This window comes from Alexandromys fortis, unplaced genomic scaffold (assembly GCF_014885135.2).
Source record: "Alexandromys fortis isolate MF-2015 unplaced genomic scaffold, M_Fortis_MF-2015_v1.1 scaffold_30, whole genome shotgun sequence".
NCBI classification, from domain to species: Eukaryota; Metazoa; Chordata; class Mammalia; order Rodentia; family Cricetidae; genus Alexandromys; species Alexandromys fortis.
In genome coordinates, this window is record NW_026067922.1 from 4,844,875 (window position 1) to 4,866,645 (window position 21,771).

A 21,771-nucleotide genomic window follows, 5' to 3' on the forward strand; every position below is an offset into this window, starting at 1 on the left:
AGATTTAGGTTACATCACTCCACATTTTCAATTTCTGAAAGAACAATGGGGGTCAGTATGACTGCAAGCAAGATTAATGTAAATTTAATAGATTTAAGAATTTAGCACCAATAAGTGAATACATCATAAATTTAATACAGAAAACAATACAAATAATTGTTGGCATATACAAATTTGATTTTCCTTAGTTATTTTGAGTATAATCTTTTTTCTTTTTCCTTAGGAAAGGCCTTTTTTTTCTGGAAGAAAACCAGAAAATAGAATCTTTATTCTGAGTTTTTTAAGGCGTCCCTAGTCAGAGACATGGGCTTGAGTCTCTTGTTTGCTAATATTGGGTCATCCTAGTCAATCAGTAGACTTAATATTTAGTTTCCTTTGGCAGTCTGCTTGCCAGATTCCTACTTTGCCGCTAGCTCAAGCTCCTTAGCCACTTTTTTTTTTTTTTTTTTTTTTTTTGCTGTTATAGTCATTTTCTCTCATTCTGTTTAAAGGATCCTTCACTCATACTTGGCTAAATGATTTTGCACCGCACAAAAAAGTGCAGAAGCATTTGCATTTTGGCTGATGGCAAACCACACAGGAATGGGTTTTACTCTTAAAGAAGAGTTTGTGCCTGCCCTGGGTCTCTGTTGCTCCATTTCAGCAAGCTTTGCCAACTCAACATTCTCCAAGAAAGTGTAAATCCTACCACAGGAAGCGAGGTGTTGAATATGTACCTTGGCTCATGACATCACCTTTGGGTGAGTTCTGCAAATTGTGTGAGCTTATGCATACAGATACTGGCTTCTAAGGCGCTGGAGTTTATAGCTATATATTTTGAGCTTGAAAATTCATCACATGAGGGATGGAGAATAACCCTTCTGCCTCTTAGACAACCATTCTGTCACCCAAAGGGAGTGTGCTGGCCCAGAATTCCAGTGAATAGGACATTTTACACCTGATACTGCTACTGATTTGGGCCAAGTACTTGTGATCTGGGGTTATGATAGATTCCATCTACAGAAGTCTGATAAGCCAGTTGGTGGCCGTTTTGCTTCCGATAAAGGTGCTACTTTTGTTAAGTGGCTTCGGACTCTCCAAGGTCATTAAGCACATATGAAAATCTGTCGTAAGATAGTCTGCACATCTTGTTACCACGTTCCTGAGAACAGGCTGTTAGTGAAATCTTTTCAGTTAGGTGGTTATTGAGCTGGAGTGCTTGTGTCCTCCAGAAGACAATCTACTGCAGTCTAGGGGCATTTACAGTTGTGTCTGCTGTAGAAAGTGTACAGTAGGAAGTATCTCAGAATAGTAGAAATGAGATGCTGTCAATCACCCTGCAATACACACAACAAGGAATTGCACACCCTAACCTGTCCATAGTCGCGATATAGTCTTCATGTCAATGAGGAGTTTAGAAAGCTTATTTGAGAGAATGGAGGGAAGCGTTATCAAGATTCCCATCCCTCTTTAGGTACATCAAGCCAAAACCACAAGAGAGATTCCCCAGGGAAAAGTCACTCCTTCCCTGATTCACCAGGGTCTGATGCCATTTTGGGAAAGCATAGTTTTCAGGATTTGTTGCTGCTGTTGTTAAACCCAGAGAGAATAAAGGAAGCAGCATGCCCCTGGCTCTACTCCGAGAAAGTAGTTTCCAGCATGGAAAGAGCTCTCAGTAGACAGAGCAGAGAGCACAAGATGCATGTGAACAGCCGGTGGTAGCTCCTGTGGGGTTCTGGAAACTTCCTTGGAGAAACTGGACACAATAAACAGTTTCTGTGAGGTAGCTGGGTTTTCTTTATTGTAGCGAACACAAATTATCAGCGTTATTCACTCAGTTACATATGAAATTCCACACTCACAGAGAGCATTTGCCTTTCTTTTCTGGTTTGTGGATAACAGGTGCAAAACTCTCAGAGACCCACAGACTGTCTTAAGAGGAACAGCGGGTAAGGCACGAAGAACAACTATTTGCCTCAGGCAGATTCTCCCAGAGTCATGCAATTCAGTTTTCTTTTTTCAACACTTTCTGACATGGCTGCTGTTTCTTAGACTCTGAAAGATTTTAGAGAAATATTTGCAAAGTAAGACTGGGGGACAGGTAGAGGTGTTGAAAGGTGGTCCCATTATTTTGAAAACTTGCTTTTCTCACCCATCAATAGCACATGCCCCCTTCCACTTACTCTATTGATATTTAAACTGGTTATAGCCCTGTTGTCCTTGCAGGGTCTGCCATGGAGAAGACATCCATAGCAACCCACCAATCTCTCCCTAAACCATATAGGAAGCCAGACTCTTCTTGTTCCCCCCACCCATTTGCACATAAAGAACTGCCCAGACCTTCTCTGGCAAGTTATTTGCTCAGATGTCAGCTGCATGAAGTCACATGGTAACCACAGAGAGACTTTATGCTGTGTGCCACAGCGTAGTGTTAACAAAGCGCTAATGCTGCCTGGCATGAATAAGGCCAGTCATTGTGGCCAAACTTCAGAGAGGTGCAAAGGGCCAAGTGTCAGACTGCCAGTTAAGCAGCAAGGTGGAAAATTCTTGCCTTCCTTTTGGCTCAGATGAATTGGTTGGTGGAAAAAAAATAAAATTAAACAGGCAACAAGATATCTTTTATTTCTTTAGTGTTTCATGTAAAGTTGCACCAGCATTACCACCCCATTGATAACCATATGTTGCATCTTCATGCAGAGAGGTGGTGCATGTGCACCTATAAGTAAATGGATTCTGTGGTGTCCATTCTGTTGCTGAGCACCCTAGCTGGTCAAGTCTGTCCTAGAGAAGCAATGTTCAACCCAAAGTCAATGTTCAACCTCTGCCTCAGAGGTCCTGTTGAAATAATTATCTTTAAGGATTTATAGTGAGTTATATAGAACATTATTGGTAAAAATATTCATCATCCACTCCAACAGTAAAAGCATCAATCATCCCTTCACGTAATGTCTCAAGAATCACACAAAAAAAATATGTACATCCATTGCCTGGTTCAATATTCTCTATTATTGCTCCCCATTTTATTTATCACCTACTATGTGTCAGTCTATTGGATTTATAAGATTGATTAGAAAGTGAAATGATGGAACTTGACCAGATAATATAGATTCTAAGATGTTACGAACTGGACTGACACCCGGTCTTCTGACCTATAGTGGTAGACTCTGTATGAGCCATATTATGTTTCCCTCTCTTCCATATGGATACAGTTTAACCTACGTGTGCTTGCTCAGTTGTTTCTTTACTTTGTAATAGTGACATTCTTATTTGTCTCACGGAAATATTTCCACACAGAGAGGTTGCCATTGTTCACACACAGGCCTGTCTGGTTAGAAAGGACCTTAGTGCAGCTTAGTGGCTATCCTCAGATTTTCCCAATCAATATTTTCTTCAGAGCTTCTGCCTGAGGTTCTCAACATTTCAAAGAATTGTGTAAGGAGCTGGAGTAAGCTCTTTTATTGAATTTTACAGATGGCCAAGAAATAACTCATCTGTAGCACCAGGCCACTTGTTTGTCCCTGGCCACTTATCCCCAAAAATAATCACACAGAAACTGTATTAATTAAATCATGGGCTTGGCCCATTCGCTCTAGCTTCTTTTTGGCTAACTCTTACATATTAATTTAACCAGTTTCTATTAAACTGTGTATGGCCATGTGGCTGTGGCTTACTGGCTAAAGTTTCATTGGGGGCTATCTCCAGCATTCAACCCAGTCCTTCCTGCCTAGTTCTGCTCCACCATGCCCTGCTCTGCTATAGGCTCAAAACAGTTCTTTATTCATTAATGGTAATTACAGCATACAGAGGAAAATCCCACATCACTCCTCTAAAACCACACTCAACATTCCATGGTTCCATAGACAGATTATTGGGCATTTTTTACTTGTATATTCTTTATGAGTCTCTCTCTCTCTCTCTCTCTCTCTCTCTCTCTCTCTCTCTCTCTCCTGCCTGTCTACCTCTTTTTTCTCAGCTCCTCACTCCCTTTACCCCTCTCTCTCCTTTGTTTCTCCCTCCATTTTCCTCTCTCTTACTCTCCATTTCTTCTTTCTCATTATCTAATTTGTTCTTCTTTGGAGAAAATGCATTTCAGGGAAGAAACTGCAGACATTTTGCATCTTGAGACCCATGGCTTAAAGAATGATAATGGCTCTTTCTCCTCTTTCCCAGGACATTGTACATATCTCTGTGTACTGCTTACTGTATCAACCTGGGATCATGTGTTTGTGCATGCCTGCCTTCTCCTCCAGGATAGAACTGAAACCAGTCTATACTGTTTGGAGGATTTGTCTTTTCACTTTAGTGTGAATGAGCAGGATTAGATGAAGAGTTGCTATCAAGAAGATTATGAGATGAATGTAGACCTATTGTTATTTGCTTCTCTTTGAAATGTGTCTCACTCTATAGCCCAGGTTGACCTAGAATTCATTACATACCTAAGGTTAGCCTCAAACTCATGATGATCCTTTTACTTCAGGCCTCAAACATTAGGTCTAAAGGCTTGAGCCATGACATTGGCTTCAGTTTCATACTTTGAAACTAGAAAATCTTCTATGCATTTAGCTGCAGGTAGCCAAGAAACTCTCCAGGCAAGAGTGATAGGTCTTTTTTTTTCCCCCACTGGGGAACATTAAATACTTCATGTGCTAATTTGTAGTATATTCCTATGCTGAAGAATGAGAGGCAGATATGGTTTATATAAGTGGATTCTTGTTTATTGAATGTTGGTAACATTGCATGAATCCTCTGTAAAACAGAACAACTGGGGGCCAGTGAGATGGTGCTCAGTCAATAAAGGGCTTGCTGTGTAAATGTGAGGACCTGAACTCAACCCCTAGAATTCACATGGAAAGATCTGGGCATGATGGTGAATGTTTGTAGTCCTAGTGAAGAGGAGGTGAAGGTAAGCAGATCCCAAATGCTCAATGGTCATTTTATTTCAAAACCAAGTGGAGCCTAGTGATGGTGGCACACGCCTTTAATCCTAGCACTTAGGAAGCAGAGGCAGGTGGACCTCTGAGTTTGAGGCTAGCCTGGTCTATAAAGCAAGTTTTAGGATAGCCAGAGCTGTTTCACAAAGAAACCCTGTCTTGAAAAACCAAACCAAACAAACATAAAACAAAACAAAGCAAAAAAATCAAGTAGATGTTTCCTGAGGTACTCTTAAAGCTCTCTTGCTTCCATCAGCACCTTCAAAGATATGTGTGTATAGTTGCACATAGGAACACAGACACCAAAGCAAGCAAAACAATGACAAATACAGAAAAACTACAGAGAAAATGTTTCAAGTAGAATAAAGTTTTAGCAATGATCAGAATTTGATTCCCCAACATACCACACGCAGGATTATGCTGTAGGATCTGGGTCCTCTCTGGATGTGTTGATTAATCTTGGGCATGTTGTTACTTTTCACTTTAGAGCCTAATTTCTACACAATCTACTCAAATTCAGTACAATTACACCCAAAAGGAAAATAAGATATAGAAGAGAATCATTCCCTTTATTAAAAAAAATCCTTTTTTTTATTTATTGCTCTGTTAAAATCTTACCAGTCAATGAAAGAAAACCCAATCATTCTTCTGACCTGAGAATCAATGGCATCCTGCCCACCCACCAATGCCCATGGAAATATAATCTTTCACAGTAAGTGGCGACACCGGAGGACCTCAGGTAAGGTATGGTTAGAGAAAACACTGCAGTAAAGTAGTCAGTCTCAACTCAAAGAGCATGCTGAAGTCTTGCAAAATTATTTTTTAGGCTGGTCATTTTGATAATCTATGTTGTAGATGTTTAAGAACCACAAGTGGTGGTTAATGATGTGGACAATCTCCATATCATGCTCTGGGTTTTAATCTGAAGCATCCTTCCACCTCAAAAGCCAAGGTGAGAAAATTGGTGTCCAAGGTAGAGATCCTTGTCTAATAAAGAATAGACTTTTCTGAATGTTGGCTGCTACCAGGGGCCTTAGTAGCCATTGTGGAAAATATCTAAATCTTGGGAACTTATAGCTCTTGATCCCTGGGATAATTCTCAAGAAGGTGTTTTTTACATCTGCTTCCTGTTAGGTTGAGACTCTGATTTTTAGGGCTAGCAATGTCTTTCATCTCTAAGTGTGTGCCAATTCAGGGAAAGACAGCTTGTATGATAATCACATGTTGATTTTATTGTTATGGTAAGACTCTGCACTCTCTCCCCATATGTAATTATGGTTGCTTTCCAATGGAATAAAAACTAACTTTAAAAGGTCATTATATTAAAATCTCAAAAATCTAAAAAAGAGGGAAAATTGTAAATCCTTCAAACATAATACTGAAAGTGCAAGGGTTCTGTTTAAAGCTGGTAAGAAATTACTACCAGTTTTTAATTTATGAAAATACCAAGATATTTGTTTTGCTAAGATCAATTAATTTATCAAAGCACTAGAATATGCCATGGAAGTCACAAAGACAAGTGATAGGATTAGTGAAGTTAATCTGACACACAGAATTAAATTGTGGCAAAAGTTCCTGCAGAATATACCCAAGACAGTTCATTCTAGGAAAAAATGGCATTTGAAAACTAGTGGAAGAAGACTAAAAAATTGTTCTTAAGGCAGAAAAAAATGTGATTCCTGTCTTCATCGCTGTATTTCTAAGCACCTTGCATATATATCACAAATACTAATGAACCAAGATAAAGTTGTTTCCTTGTGTAGATGGAGACTGGCTGTAGGACACCACACAGCCAAATCTATTGGTGCTTTTGTCTCTGGAAGGAAACAATATAGTATGTACTAAAGTCTGGGTATAGTGTCTTATGCACTCCTTATTAGGTGTAACACCTAATACAAAAATGTACTCTGCAGATAGTTATTGTATTGTATTTCCAAAGAATGACGCTAATAGACTGTTAACTGATCCCAATTAGAACTTTTAGTCTTTGTGAAAAATTAGGAGAAAATTGTCATCTTTATTTAGGGGACTGAAGGATTGTCTGATATCTGTCAAAAACAGACTCAAACAAAAGCTCACTGTCTCCCACTGTTTTTTTTTTTCTCCAGCAGATCACCCCATTTAAGTAACATGAAAATGGGGATAAATGCAAACTCTGCTCATACTCCTGACTGAATTTCTCTGACAGAAAAGTTCAGAAGTCATGACCTGACCCCTAACTGTTCATTCAGACTGCTATTGCTGAAGGGACACACAGACAGCACAGGGATAATCTAAGTGGTTGGAGGAGTAAGTGAGTTACCCTGATATTTCATAGCCCTTCTGTAAGCCTGCCTTCATTCTTTTCAAGTTCCTTGGCTAAGAACACGAAGCGCACATTGTGCATGTGTTGGCCTTAGAACCAGACAGGGGTCCTTGGTCATGGCTTCTCCAGCTATGTGACCTTTGGATATAACATTCTTTCTTTACCTCTGTCTCCTGATTGCAAGAATGTTTTTTTTTAAATCTCATATGGGCAATTGTATTAAGAAATACATGACTCTATTTTTCTGTCCCAACAGTTAAGTTGCCCATATAGGAACACTCTCCTGGAAAGACTTTACGTGGGTTTTCCACAGCGAGCTGCCCTCCCCAGCACACAGGAAACGGGTCTTTTTTTTTTCTTCCTGGTTGCATCTGCCACTTACCCTACTGCAAACAGGAATTAAGACTTTAGACAGCTGCTTACTACATAAAAATTTCAAGTTAAATATTCCCATTACATTTTCTTAGGGAAAAAGTTCACTGGGCCAGATTAGCCAAGCTAATATAAATATGAAGTAATGCCAGCGGCTGCCTGCAGAAGGTGTTTTCAACTTTCCGTTTGACTTAAACGTTCAGTGTGCTGAGGTGTCTGTGACACTCTGCTCTGTGGCACATTTGTGCGTGGGATGATGTTGTAATGGTCCCATAATGGCGAATATTATGTTAATGGAGATTGATGCCAATGTGCGGTAATATGTATTTAGACAGGTGGAGGCTTTCCCAATGGGCAATGTAACACGTGTGGTTTAAGAATTCACACGTATAAGTGGAAAGTAGAGGCCACTAATCTTACTTTGGATTCTGCCTTTGACCTTGCCTGAGCATTCAACATTATTCTCTCATGGTGTCTGTTTTCAGTCTTATGAAACAATAATACAAAAATTTCCTGCTTTAAGGGTTCTATTGAAAGAGTGCTTGGCCACCACCATAAGCAGTTTTGGCCCTGTTGTACCAGTGAGAAAATCTTGCCTGGAAAGTCAGGGCTGGAGCATGAAGGGTCCAGGTCAGGGTAAGACCATTGACGCCTTGTCCCTCTTAACATCCTGCACAATACTTCCGAGAAATATGGAAGCTAGCAGGTACAGAGTGAGTTTCATGATCAGATGAAGACTTTATATCCTAGAAGTGAGGTGCATGGTGTCTCCAGTCACAGGATCTTGTTGCTTAGTTGTGTTATGCAACCAAAACAATAGCAATGGCTTATCTTATATGGCGCCTCTAAGGGCTCCATCACCATTAGGTTATGAGGGAGTAACCCATGCCTGGCACTGTGATTTCCTGGTAATAAGCCATATCTTTCATGAGCAGTGCTTTTGTCCATATGAGATACTGTTCTTCTAACTCTTCTTTAATGCTTTTATTGGCTTACAAACAAGTGAGGTTCCCTAAGGCCACTTCTTACATCCTTAGTTTTGATTGACCTGACTCCCGCTCCTCCTTTCCTCCATTCCTTGCCTCCATTCCCACTAAACCTCCTAGGTCCCAATATTCCCCTGCCCCACTGTGATTTCACATCACATGTGCTCTTTTATCCTCTTTTATTTTATTTTTATTTGGTTTATAAGAGCATGGGCCACTTTGTAACTTCTTCTGGCATCCTTCTTTGACTAATCGTCCACTATCTCCTCATTTCCTGCATCACTTCACTGTCTACATGAATTGTTTTGCCCCCAGTAATCTCCATGCCTACCTTAATTGCAGTTATAATCTGTGATCCCTGCTTCTTATCTTCACCCTCATATCCACTGCCCTAATACTAGTTTTCATGTACTCCAATATAAGCATTCAAAGTGTAAGATTTGAAACCAACACCCTCATTTGAGAAAGGATGGGTGATGTTTATCTTTTGGGGACTAGATGACCTCACTAAGTATAAAAGAGGCCTATATATAGGAGGAAATGAATGCCTGGTGCTGTCAATATAGTCAAACTTCATGGTTAGAGAAGCCATAGGCCCTAGGGGAAACCTATTGATGGTGTTTTACTAAATTATCATGTTTCCAAACTCCTTTCCAAATATTAATTTTATTTCCATAGATTATGTTTCTCTTTGTCAGAAAGGAATAGGGATTAATTAATGCAGCGGTTCATTAATGGTTTGTAATTATTACAATAAGTAACCATGACTGCTCACCAGTAGATGGAACATCTATCTCCCCCCATCCATACACACACACACACACACACAAACACACACACACACACACACACACACAAGGCTCATTGAACATTGCAGAACATGGAACAGAAAGACTGTAAGATCTGGAGGATATAAAATGCTAGCCTCTGGGCACGACATAGTTGTTACATACATCCCATGAACTCATAACTGTAGTTATACATGAGATTGCCACAAGACCAAGGGATTTCAAAATTCTACTATGGACATGGAGAGGCTTGTGATCTGATCTACAGCTCCCCTTCTAAGCTGAGCAGCTACGGATCCCACAGTCAAGGAGCTAGGATGCCCCACCCCACCATCTGGGGAGCTAATGGCAGCAAGTTCATGGCAACAGAGGGAGAGTCACTTTTCCTTGGGGCCTTTCAACAGGTTGTTCATGCTCCAGTGGATGACTCCAAGCACATGTGAATATGAGCTGCACTAAGCAGACTTGCTGGCTCATTTCTTTAATAAACAATCAAAACTTGGGAGGGAGGAAGAGATGGAAGGGGATAGGGGATGAGTATGATCAGGATGTACTGTATACATGTGTGAAGCTTAAAATAAAATCAGTAAGTAGAGCTGTAATTCAGGCTCTCAATCGGGTGGGACAGGATATCTTTATCACCTGGAATAAGACACATCAAGGTTGTCACATCTTCCTGAATGTGTTCTCTAGGCATGTGATACCTAGTGAAAAACTGTTAAAAGATAGTCACCAGAATAACCCACGGGGTTTACCTCCCTTTCTCTCCTCACCCATATACACAAGCCAAGCAAGATATAGAGTTCAGGCATCACAGACCATTCTCTAGTAGGAGCCTTCTCGGTGCGGAGGGATAAACTACCTTTCTTACTGTCAGGCTTAGTCTTGCCATTGCTTCCTCTTGAGTTATGCAGATAGAACAGTTCTGAGAACATGCAAGGCCGCAGCAAAACACCACAAAATGATGGGACTGGGTAAAGGAACAACCTAAGTAGAGTTCTACAAAGCATCTCTGAGTCAGACTGCTTATGTAACTTCTCCCTGGTCAGCCACACCATCCAACCTTTCCTGCAGGGATATCACCAAACACTATCTTTTTGTCACAGCCCCGCCCACATTTCCTATCTCAGCCATCTTTGGCATATCTGACACTTTTATAGACCAGGTACCTCTCAGCAAAAACTTTCTCATAATTTTATGAGGATGTGAGTCTAAATAACAGGGAACAGAGTACAATAAAAATCCCACGTGGAAGGAGAAATAATACCCTCTTGGTATGCATGACAGTGTCCGTCTCTGAAAGCTCCTTCTCCTATGTAAGGGCTGACATGAGAGCCAGTCCTCAAGGCTAAGATTTCTTCTCCCTGTGTGGCATGCCTTTATTCCTGCCAGTCCTGACTGTCTTCTATATCCTGACATGTGGGTGCCATCTCTATTGCTTCTAGGGTTTATAGGGAATGTTTATATTTTCATGGGATGATGGACTTTTATCCTCCTTAAACTCCTCCACTTACAACATAAAATTTTGGAGGACTTCGGTAGTCTAGCCCAGGCCTCTACCACCTTTATGGAAATTCACTGAATGAGTATTTCATAATCTGTACAAGAGGTGATGGAATTCTGAGATGATGAGTTACACAGGTGTTTGAAGGTAGTTTGATCAGGCATCAGAAAAAAGAATTAGGAGCATTAATTATTGAGAAAAGTCTGTTGGCTTTCCATTGGACTTGATTAGAGGTGCATGTCAATTATGTAAGCTTGTGCAGAAAGGACACAGAGTAGTGTGGAGGCAAGGAAGTTTTAGCTAGAAAAACTAAAGACTGCCCATCAGTGAGAATGTGGTGTTTTAGGAATCATGTGAGTGGAAGAAATCACTTTAAAGCCAGATGGATTCTAGCAGAGCTGTGTAACCAGCTAGCAAAGATACAGAGAAAAATTTCACTTTTGACATTGTGGGTGTTGGTGTAAAGATGAAGTAAAACATTTTAGAAAGTTACTTGCAAGGATGAAATATTTGCACTCCAGAGAAATGTGACTGGAGAAAAATATTCTCAGGATCTCTCTTTCTATCTCTCAAACACAAACACACACACACACACTCACACACACACACATTCACACACTCACACCATATAAACACAAACAAATATCACACACAAATACCTCACATAAACATATCTCTGATGTGGGAGTGTCATATATCAATCTGGGTGCTGGGGGACGCAGCCCCGCCACTCCTATTACAACATATCTCATACACACACATGCACACACATAAAGACACAAACATAACACACCCCATAGAAACACAAATATATCAAACACACAAACAAACATACAAAAACATACCCCATATAAACACAAACAAATGTCACAAACACTCACATACAATTGCCTGACATAAACATACCTCATACACACACACACACACGCACACACACATACACACAGGTATCATAGGTAGTCTACAATATTTAATATCCTGGTAGTCAGATCTCTGCCCTGTAATTTTTGGGCAATACTACCTAAGAGAGCCTGGCTTATTGATAAGTAAAAAAAAATTACTTACTTCTTGTTAGAAAAGTAATAACCTAGGGAGGCTAAGAGACATCTCCATGATGAGGAAGGATAGGCAGGTAAAAAGATGGGAGAAGATAGCCAGGAGACACATCTTACCTTTTGGTCTTAAACACTCTGCAGTGGGCCCCTAGAATCCTGTTCTGGAACCCATCCAAGAAGAAAGCCTTCCCGAAGTGTGCACAAAAGATTCTTAAGTAAGCTCGTAAATGTGACACCAAGCCAATACTGGCCCAAGTTCATCCCAGTCATAAAAAGAGTTGCTGGGACCACTGAGCAGAATGACTTGAGCTGGAAAAAGCTTCTCCTAATTGGGGATCAGGTAAGTGACAGATTTCAAGTTTTATTTAATTTGGTTCTGGACCAGTTATTTCTGGTCTCTGGAGACTTGTCATGAAGAAAACCAATATAAAGTAGAAGACCAAAGAAAGCATGGGAGCTTTTTACTGTACAAACGAGAGGGTAGCCTCTTGGAGCCACATCGCTTCTGGGGAAGTTGGACACAGGGTACACATTCCCCAGGCATAGCCATTTGGGGGAATTATTTCTTTTGTATTCCCTTAATTATTTCAAAATCTATTAGTTGGTCTCTAGTTGAAATGCTCACTACCAGAGGAAATTTATTTGCAGCATACCTGAGCCTAAAAGCATTCATTGTTGGAACCTAAGTAGTAGTGTTGAGGGCACCCATGTCACAATCACATAGACACAGACCTCAAATAGCACGTGCTTATCACCTAATAACCACAAAAGCCAAAGAATTGGAGTTGAGGTGTAGGCAGGCTTGGCTGATTCTCTTCCATGCTCTCACTTACTATCTGGTGGCTCAGGGGCCGCCATTGTCCTCCATTGACTTAAACATGCCTCATGCTCATCTCTGGCTTCATCATTACTTGATCTTCTTTCAGTTCAACTCAGTTCCCCAAACAAAAGAGGGAAGGGGATACTGGGGATCACACTCTTTAGAGAAAAGCCTCATTGAAGACAATGATCACAGGATGTCAGAAATACCACGGTGCTGTTGTTCTGCATGTTGATAACCCACCTTTATTTTGTAGATAAATGCTAACAAAACTCACAGCCTTTCCTGAGTTACAGATGATAAGAACCCCATAATTCACCGTGGTTCATTTTCCTTGGGATTAAGAAGTCCCAGTGCTGAATGTACTGCTCAGCCTTGGATCCTTTTTCTATTTCTTCTTCTTTTGTGAGTCTGTTTCCTGTCCCCGTTTCTCTGCTTTCTCCACGGTCCTCATGTGACCCTACCAAGCTGTTATGCCACTTTTCTAGAGAGAGGCGGGGTCCTGTATGATGGACTCCATTGTCACAGAGGCCTCTTCTGCCCAAATGCTGGAGTCTCATCCTCCAAAACTTCCTCAGTAAGGCTGGCCACAAACATTTTGTGGATTATTTCTTTCTTTTTACCGCCAAGAACTCCTCCTTCTCCTTGACAGGGCTTTTGAAAACAGCGGTTAACCCTGCTTGCAGTGTGGAGCCATTCATTCTCTCTTATTTGAAAGGGAATTTGTCCTTAACAATTTCAGCAAGTAACAAAGTATGGTCTTTGTTTACCAAACAATAAAGACTAGTCCAAAGTCCTGTTTGTGCTTTAATAGTCTTTGGGAAAGAGAGTTGTCATTTCTCTGAAATAGGAGAAATATAAAACAAGAGGAAACAAATACACTCTCATGAACAAACACACACACACACACACACACACACACACACACACCACTGCTAAATCACTACCACCATCTTTACCTACATATTGATTCATACTTCAAGGATGAGTTTTACCCTTTTGCAACATGTTAAGCCATTAAGGAGGGGTATGTGTGTGTGTGTATTTGTGTATACACATACATATATTCAACTAAGGTCTTTTATTTCTGCATATCTCATTAGTCATTTAAAGTTAGAATTTGCCCCAAGAATTTTACTTGACATTTGACATTCTTTGAACCATATCAGGGGTTGTGGGGTTTAGTTACAGTTTTACAGAAAACAAAAGAACAGGGAGACTTGGCATCTTGAATTAGACATTTAGCATTCTATGTGTTTGTTTTTGTTGTCAGCTCATTCTTCCTTTGGATTTTAGAGACCCAAACTGATACTTAGCTGTCCCTATATCCTCTTCAAATTATCTATTCAAATGTTTTTTTTTTTTTTTCAATTCTGGAAAGTTGTTTCTGGTCTTGTCTCTAAATCATTTACTTTCATAGTGGTTCATGAAAGCCTTCTCCTTGGGAAGCCTTAACTTATTTGGCTATGTTAATTTTTTTAATATAACTTCAAGAAAAATACCTATAGCACTTGAAGATCTGTGGTGGAATAGTAAGAGACGAGGAAGGACAGGAGGCGTGACAGGGGCCTTTTGAGTAAAAGAGTTGTGAGCTGTGAGCCATCATTAGCCAACTTCACTCTTCCCCTTGGCACCTAAGGGAAGCTTTTCCATAGCTGTTCTTTCTCTTACTTGGTCTTCACAGAGGCAAGTGTGGGTGGTTTTGTTTACCCTCATTCAAGGGGAACTGGTAATGTCAACCTTCAATCATCTTTTTACCTTCTAGAGAACATGCCAGAAGAGAGAGAAAATCGGGAACTGAAGGGAGAAGACTTGAGTTGCCATCATTTTAATACCCATTGCATTTTAAATAAAACATAATTATAATCATTTTACCCACCCTTTTTCCATTCTATTTCCTTGGCCAAACCCCATCCCTCCAACTCCTTTCATCTTCCCTATTTCCAAGTTGACAGCCCCTTCCTCCTTGATTACTATTTTTGTATGTTTATGTATATATGTATGCATATGCACAAATATATAAATATCACTTCCTGAGTCTGTTTTTGCTATTTGTGCATATATGGTTTCAGGGATGACTACTTTGTATTAGATAGCCAATCAGGGGGCTCCTCTCTGGGAGAGGTGAGATGTCCCTCTCTCAGCAATTACTCATAGTTCCTTGTCCAGTGCTAGGACTCCATGAGAGTTTTCTTATTTTGAATCAGTATGCTTCTTGCTATTGCCATTGTTTAGAATGTGTTTATCCAGGCAGTTCTAGGAGAGACTGTTTCACAGACGACTTCCCTGGTATTCTGGCTCTTATAATGGATTACATCCCTATCTCGCACATGCCCTGACCCATTGTTGCAGGATCTGTGATGTAGATGTATTCATTAGCGGCGGGCTCTCAATGCATTGGTCTCTGAGTTGTGTCCTGTTGTGTTTTTCTATTATGATTTCCATTTGTTATCAAAGGAAGTTTCTTTGCTAAGGGATGATAGGTACACTTATCGGTGGGTATTGGATAAGATTGAAATGTAGTTAGGAATTTTGCTGGTCTCACAAAGCAGTGGTATAGATTCTTTCCTAAGATCCATGACCTCACTTGCCCTGGGAAATTAGCTGGGTTTCTAGTGCTAAGCATGACTTCCCTCCTGTTGAGTGGGCTTCAAATCCAATTAGACAGTTGGCGGTTGATGCCAACATGTGAATACCACTTACTGTGCCTTTACAGATATCCTGCCATGCTGGTCATTGCTGTGTTTCATAGGCGTTGTAGCTGAGTAGGACTATCGATTGCTTCCCTGTTGTGCTCTTGATGTGTTGCAGAAAGCTAAAAAGAGCTATGCATCAAAGCATTTTGTACCATTTCCAATTGGAATTCACCTGACAATGCGTGTCCATTAAAAGGCAGGCATCAGCCACCGTGACCTCTTATGTCAGCATCAAAAAGAGGCAATGCGTGTGGTCATGTAGCTAGGTACTGAAGAGTCATTTGTTGGAATCTCAAAAGACCATTAATTCCTAATATTTCACAGAAATGGAAACAAAACAGGGAGAATATGAACAAAATTATAATTATTTGTAGTTGGTTATAGTATAAAAGTTTTATCAAATATTATAGTTTTCATTAAATTTAGAACACAATAGAGATGCTGACTATGTCTACTACAAAAAATATAGTGCTGGAGAACATTGTGAGTCTGGTAACTCTATAGTATGAGATAATGTATGTGGAAATTGAATAATTAAATTTAAAACAATGATAAAGTCACATATATAGGAAAATTAAGACATTGTAGAAACATTTCTATGAACAAATAACACAGAAGAGTTTGTTTGCCATTAGTTTTCCATGTTCGGTCAAATTCCTACAAAGGTAAAGGCTGGAGATTACTATACAGTTTCTGTGGTTCAGGGGACCTGGATATGGCTTAGTTGGATGCCCCCACTGAGATGGAACAAATTCATTTTAAAAACTTTGAACCAGAATCCCAGATCTTCTTAAAAATTTTACCACTGGTGAAGTTTCCATTATTTCGCTCAAAGAAATGGGGCTCCTATGAACAAACTCAGCTCAGTTTGAAGGAAGAGAGAAAAAGAGTTTGACAATTGGCCTGATCTTGCAGTAGCTGAAAGTTTGGGAAAATAAGATTTCAATGGGAAAGAACCTTCTAAACAATCCAGCTGAAGGCATGGGCAGGCAGACTTGTGTGGTGTTCTGCAGCCTGTTAAGGAAAGAGGAGACACCCTGGAGTCCTTGACATGACTTAGCTCAGTTAGTCGTTGGCATCCCTGTGTTCCCAGAGCTTGTCAAGATCTCTTGGGTCTCTTCTCAGTACACTGAGTGTAATGGAGGGGTGGGCACACACAATTGGAGCAAAACTTTCCTTGGCATCTGCTGCTGGAATAATTTATGGAGTGAGAAATAATCTTTACTGCTAATACATGAAATGCTTTTCTAATAAAAGCATTCAGGCTGAGACTTGGTTTTTGTTTGTTTGTATGTTTGGAGTAGTTCAAATTTTTCCTCGATTGGTCTCTATTGAGGTTTTCCATCGCAAGCTGAGTTTCCTGGAGTGTTTTTATTTCATTTCATCAGGATTTCATATTTATTAGAAAAATCCGCGAGTACAATAGCCTTTTGTAGCCTTTATTTTGTCACTTTTGTTATAATTTGATCGTATTTGCCTCACTTTTAAAAAAAGTTTCTCCACTTTTGGCGTAATTTCCAAAAAGCCAGTATTATATTATTATTTCTACACTTTTTTAAATATATGTGTTTTATGGTTAGTTGTTATTTTCTTTACCCTTCTATTCTTAGCAGAATAATTTCTCACTGTAGAACAATCAAACTTTATTTTCTTTTCATAAAGAAGCCATTAGATATTGTGCATTGCTCATTGTTACAAGTCTGATGACAGTCCTGGGAGAACCATTTGCTCAATTCTTTCTCACCTTTTGTTCTAGTGTTTCTGTGTTTCTTTGTGGACTCTGTTTGCTTCTTGATGAACCCTAAACTCCAGGGGGTGTGGCTTTCAGTCTTGCTTCATGGGAAGCAGTCTGAAAACATAATTTTTTGTATTCTTTTTCACATTTAATTATATTTATTTTGATTTTTTTCTCCACAAGTGTTACTTGCACTTTTATTTTCTAAACAATAACCATGACTACTGTTGTACTACGTTGAACAGATCTTAATAATCATCCTGGTTATATCTACTTGTCTGCTTCATTTGTAAATAAGACACTAAATTTCATTTTATACTTATATATATTTATAGTTATTTGTAAGGAGCATAATTTCCTCACAAAAGACAGATATGCTGTTATTTGACATTAATGTGACATTTTTATTATATTATGTATATTTCACAAAATTATTATCAATTATTTTTTTAAATTCTCTTCCAGTTTGCTAATGCATAACTTTGAATTTGTGTAATTCCGTTCCCTATTATCCTGCTTCATCTCTGGCTGCAAACCTTCTCAAGTCCCCTTCTTAATTTACATAGGTTTACCTGACTGAGACTGGGTGGTAGGTTATTTACGGGGATGTTGTTCAGTGTTGACACCCCTTCCTCCAGTTATTTATGGGTAGTGACGTCTCATGACATCCTTGGCTGTCATAGTGACATACCCTCAGGTCCGGTCTTGTACGGGCTTAGGGAGGTGGTCCTCACTACAGTGAACTCACCATGAACCACCCTCTCATATCCAGAAGACACTCTTTAGTGGTGGCCATCTCCAGTCGCTGACTCTTACAATCTTTGTTTGAACTCTTTTCTGATATTCGCCGAGCCTTAGGGAGAGGTAACACAGACATCCCAGTGAGGGTTACACAACCCTGAGTCTGCAGTAGTTTCTGATAATGTGTCCACTTACCTATGGCCTATGACATTCCCATACACGAGTGCTTGGGCAGATTTTTAGTACCAAGCATCAACTGTATACTGTGAATTGAGCCTGAAATCCAACCAGAGATCAGTTGATTTACCCTGATAGCATTCAAGCCATTATTGAATAAATGGGTACATCTTGGCAGACTGGTTCTTTTTTTTTCCTTTCCTTTTTTTATTGTTTTGTAAATAATACCATTCAAAATTTCCACCTCCTCCTCTCCTCCCATTTCCCTCCCACTCCTCCCTCTCTCCTCCCCATCCCTCTCCATTCTTAAGAGAAGGCAGCATACCCTGCCCTATAGGAAGTCCAAGGTCCGCCCCCCCCTCCATCCAGGTCTAGGACTAGGATCCCAAAAGGCAGAACATGCAGTAGAATCAAATCCCAGTGCCATTATCTTTGGCTTCTTAGTCAGCCCTCATTGTCAGCCACATGCAGAGAGACAGACTGGTTCTTATTGGAACTCATACACAGTGTTCACAGCTAGATAATCCTTTTTCATCATTTAATTAAGAAATTTTTAAACTGTATTCGTATTCGATATTTATTTTGAGTATCATCTCTTTCATGAGATCAGAGGACAGAAAATCTAAAAAGACAAAATATTTTAGCCTGAAAAATGCTTCAGAGAATGTTCAAAAAGAAAGAAAATCTAGTAAAAAGTGAATTTACATATTTCAAAATCTTATGCCTAAAATTGGTAAAATATGATAAATTATAATATTATATATTAAGTTATTAAGTGAAAGAACAGTGACAAACTGTATCAAGTTTTCTTTTGATTCATGTTTGTTTCTTCGTCCTTTTCCTCTTCTTTCTTTTCTTCCTCCTTCTCCTCCCTCCCTTCCTCTCACTTCCTTTTCCTCCTTGCCCTTCCCCAGTGTGCTGAGTAAGAATAGTTTTGGAGGCTCACACTTTTTTCTCTTTTTTTCTCCTCAGTCTTTTCAAGGTTTTTTTTTTTTTTTTTTTTTTTTTTTTTTTTTACTATTTCCTTACATTAAAAACTGATTTTTTTCATACCTTGGCAAACACTAGAGTTTCAAAACTTATGTTTCTTCAGTGCTTACAGAGCTCTTACATCAGCCGTAAAGGAGTCTGCAGTGAGGGAAATCTTTCTTTCAGTGGCTTTTGCTTACTGCTCCTTTGAATTTCCTTAGCTAAGGAAAGTTAGATTTGTTGTACACTTGACGGCTAATAGACCCATTTGCTGTAGTCTTCACTTAATTTCTCATTTCCCTATGAATTAGAAAGAAATACCTGCCTTATGGCATTGCCTTGGGTATTTCTTCTGGTGAAATACAGTTTTAGAATGAACTTACATACAATAAGTTTATATGTATTTAAATATGTATGATTATCTTATGTGTTTTGTATGCATGTGTGTCTTCATCACTGCATAATTGGTACGTGCAGGGGCCAGAAGAGAGGGCATTGGGCTCCCTGGAATTAGAGTTACGGACAATTGTGAGCAGCTGTGTGGGTGCTGGTACCTGAAAACAGGTTCTCTGGCAGAGAGTATCCACCGCTCTTAGCCATCTCTCTAGTCATTTGTTTGCTTATTTCTTTTTTTTTTAATGTGTGAATGACATACTTGTGGAATTCATGGGGCAACATACAGGAGTCATGTCTCCTGCCACCATGTGGGCCTTAAGGAGCAATTAAAATACATGTCATCAAACTAGAGGTCAGGTACCTTTGCTGAGCTATTTCTATGGCCTATTTTGAGATCTAGAGAAATTTAGCACTGTGATTTTCATTGGTCAAAACTCAAAAATTACATCTCTCTCTTATAGGCAGATTTTTCTGTCCCACCAGCAGTGTCTAAATAAACACACTGAGGCTTCTCTTAATTATAAATCCTCAACTGATAGCTCAGGCTTATTACTATCTAGTTGTTACCACTTAAACTGACCCATTTCTACTAATCTATATATCGTCATGTGGCTCATGGTTTTACTTGCCCTCCAGCATGTCATGACCCCTTTGTTTCTTCCTGCAACTCCAGACTCCACCCTTCTTCTTCCCAGCATTCTCTCTGTGTCAGGTTGTCTCACACAATCTCTTCCTGCTCAGTTACTGGCCAATCAGATTTTTGTTAACAATGAGAGGGATACATATTTACCTTGCACAAAGATTGTTTCACAACTCTTTCTCTCTCTGTCTCTCTAAAATAACTTGAATTTCTTAGCTTTCTTTTTGTATATCTGCTATTGTTCTTGCTATTTACATCCTTTTCTCTTCCTCACCATGTGATGTTGATTTTCAGTTTATTGTAAGAGAGTTTTGCTTTTTGTCTAATAATATATCCTTGCCTACATTATAAAGCTTAAAATATTTATTGTTTTGTTTTGAACTTGATCATCGCATAAACAATTCTGGGTGGTCCCTGCCCTTACTTCTTATACCTCACTCAGCATGCAAAAGGGTGTTCCCTTCCCCTTCCTTTCCTTTTTCTTCCCCTCCCCTCCTCATTCTTTTCCTTCCTTGCTTTTCTCCTTTCTTTCATTCTTTGTGTTCCTGCTAGTTTTATTTTGAGGCTGTGTCCCACTATGCAGCCTAGGCTGGCTTCAAATTCCATCTGTCCTAGCTTCCTGAATTTTGAGATTACAAATATTCCACTCAGGTTTTGCATGTATTCAACAAACAAGTAAACAAACAAGTGATTTTTACAGAGTTTTTTTTTTCATAAGAATGAGATTTCTCCTTTCTATAACTTCTTGATGGAACATAAATTAATTTCTCATGCCCCTTTGGTTTGCCCCCCCCCCGAATTTGTAGGTTTTACTAGTTTTAATAAGCATTGCTTTCTTTTGCAAGACCAGGAATGGCAGTTGAAAATTCAACTTTAGAGTTTAATTCTTCAATTATTTTTTGTTGTTACTTTAATATAGAAAACAAACCCTTAGGAAGGGTATGAATAAAATTGTCAAGTATTATTTGTGTATTTTGGAGATGATATATATTTTGTGTTAGTAACATTAATTTTATCAAATGTAGTCATATTATCAGCAGAGAATTTCGTCTTTTGTAGTAAATGCCAAACATCTCTAGGCAAACATCTATCCAAGCCTAAAACATGTAGGAGAATATGCTTAAGGAAAGTGTGTACATTCTCAATGTACCATCGTTGGAATGCATCTATGTAAGTAACTATATACCCTTATAAGTTCACAGAATGCAATGGTGTCATGAGCTAACACTGTTTTCTCAAAGAGAGAGGAATATATTACAAAATACAAACACATGATAAACATTTGGCTATAATTTATTGATTCAATTAATGGCAAAATGATTGATAATTTATCTTCTTGGATATTAAAACAAAATTCTTGAACTCACGAGCCCATTTTCTAATTAGGGAGAATGGATGCTTATACAATCCCAAGAAGAGAAAGTGTTGTGAGCAAGGGCTGCAGAATCAGACTCTGAATGTCAACAAACCCGGGCTGCACAACACACAGGCTCTTTGACTGGTATTTTCTATTATAGAAATGGGAAAGGGTATATTGCAATGATTCTAAAAGAAAACAGTTTTACATTTTTAAAAATATCGTGGACTAGTTCATAATTTGTTCTTCCTGGAGTTGAACTTGATGATGGAGATGCCTTTCTGACATTCATAACCATCTGGTATCACCCGAGATTTTAT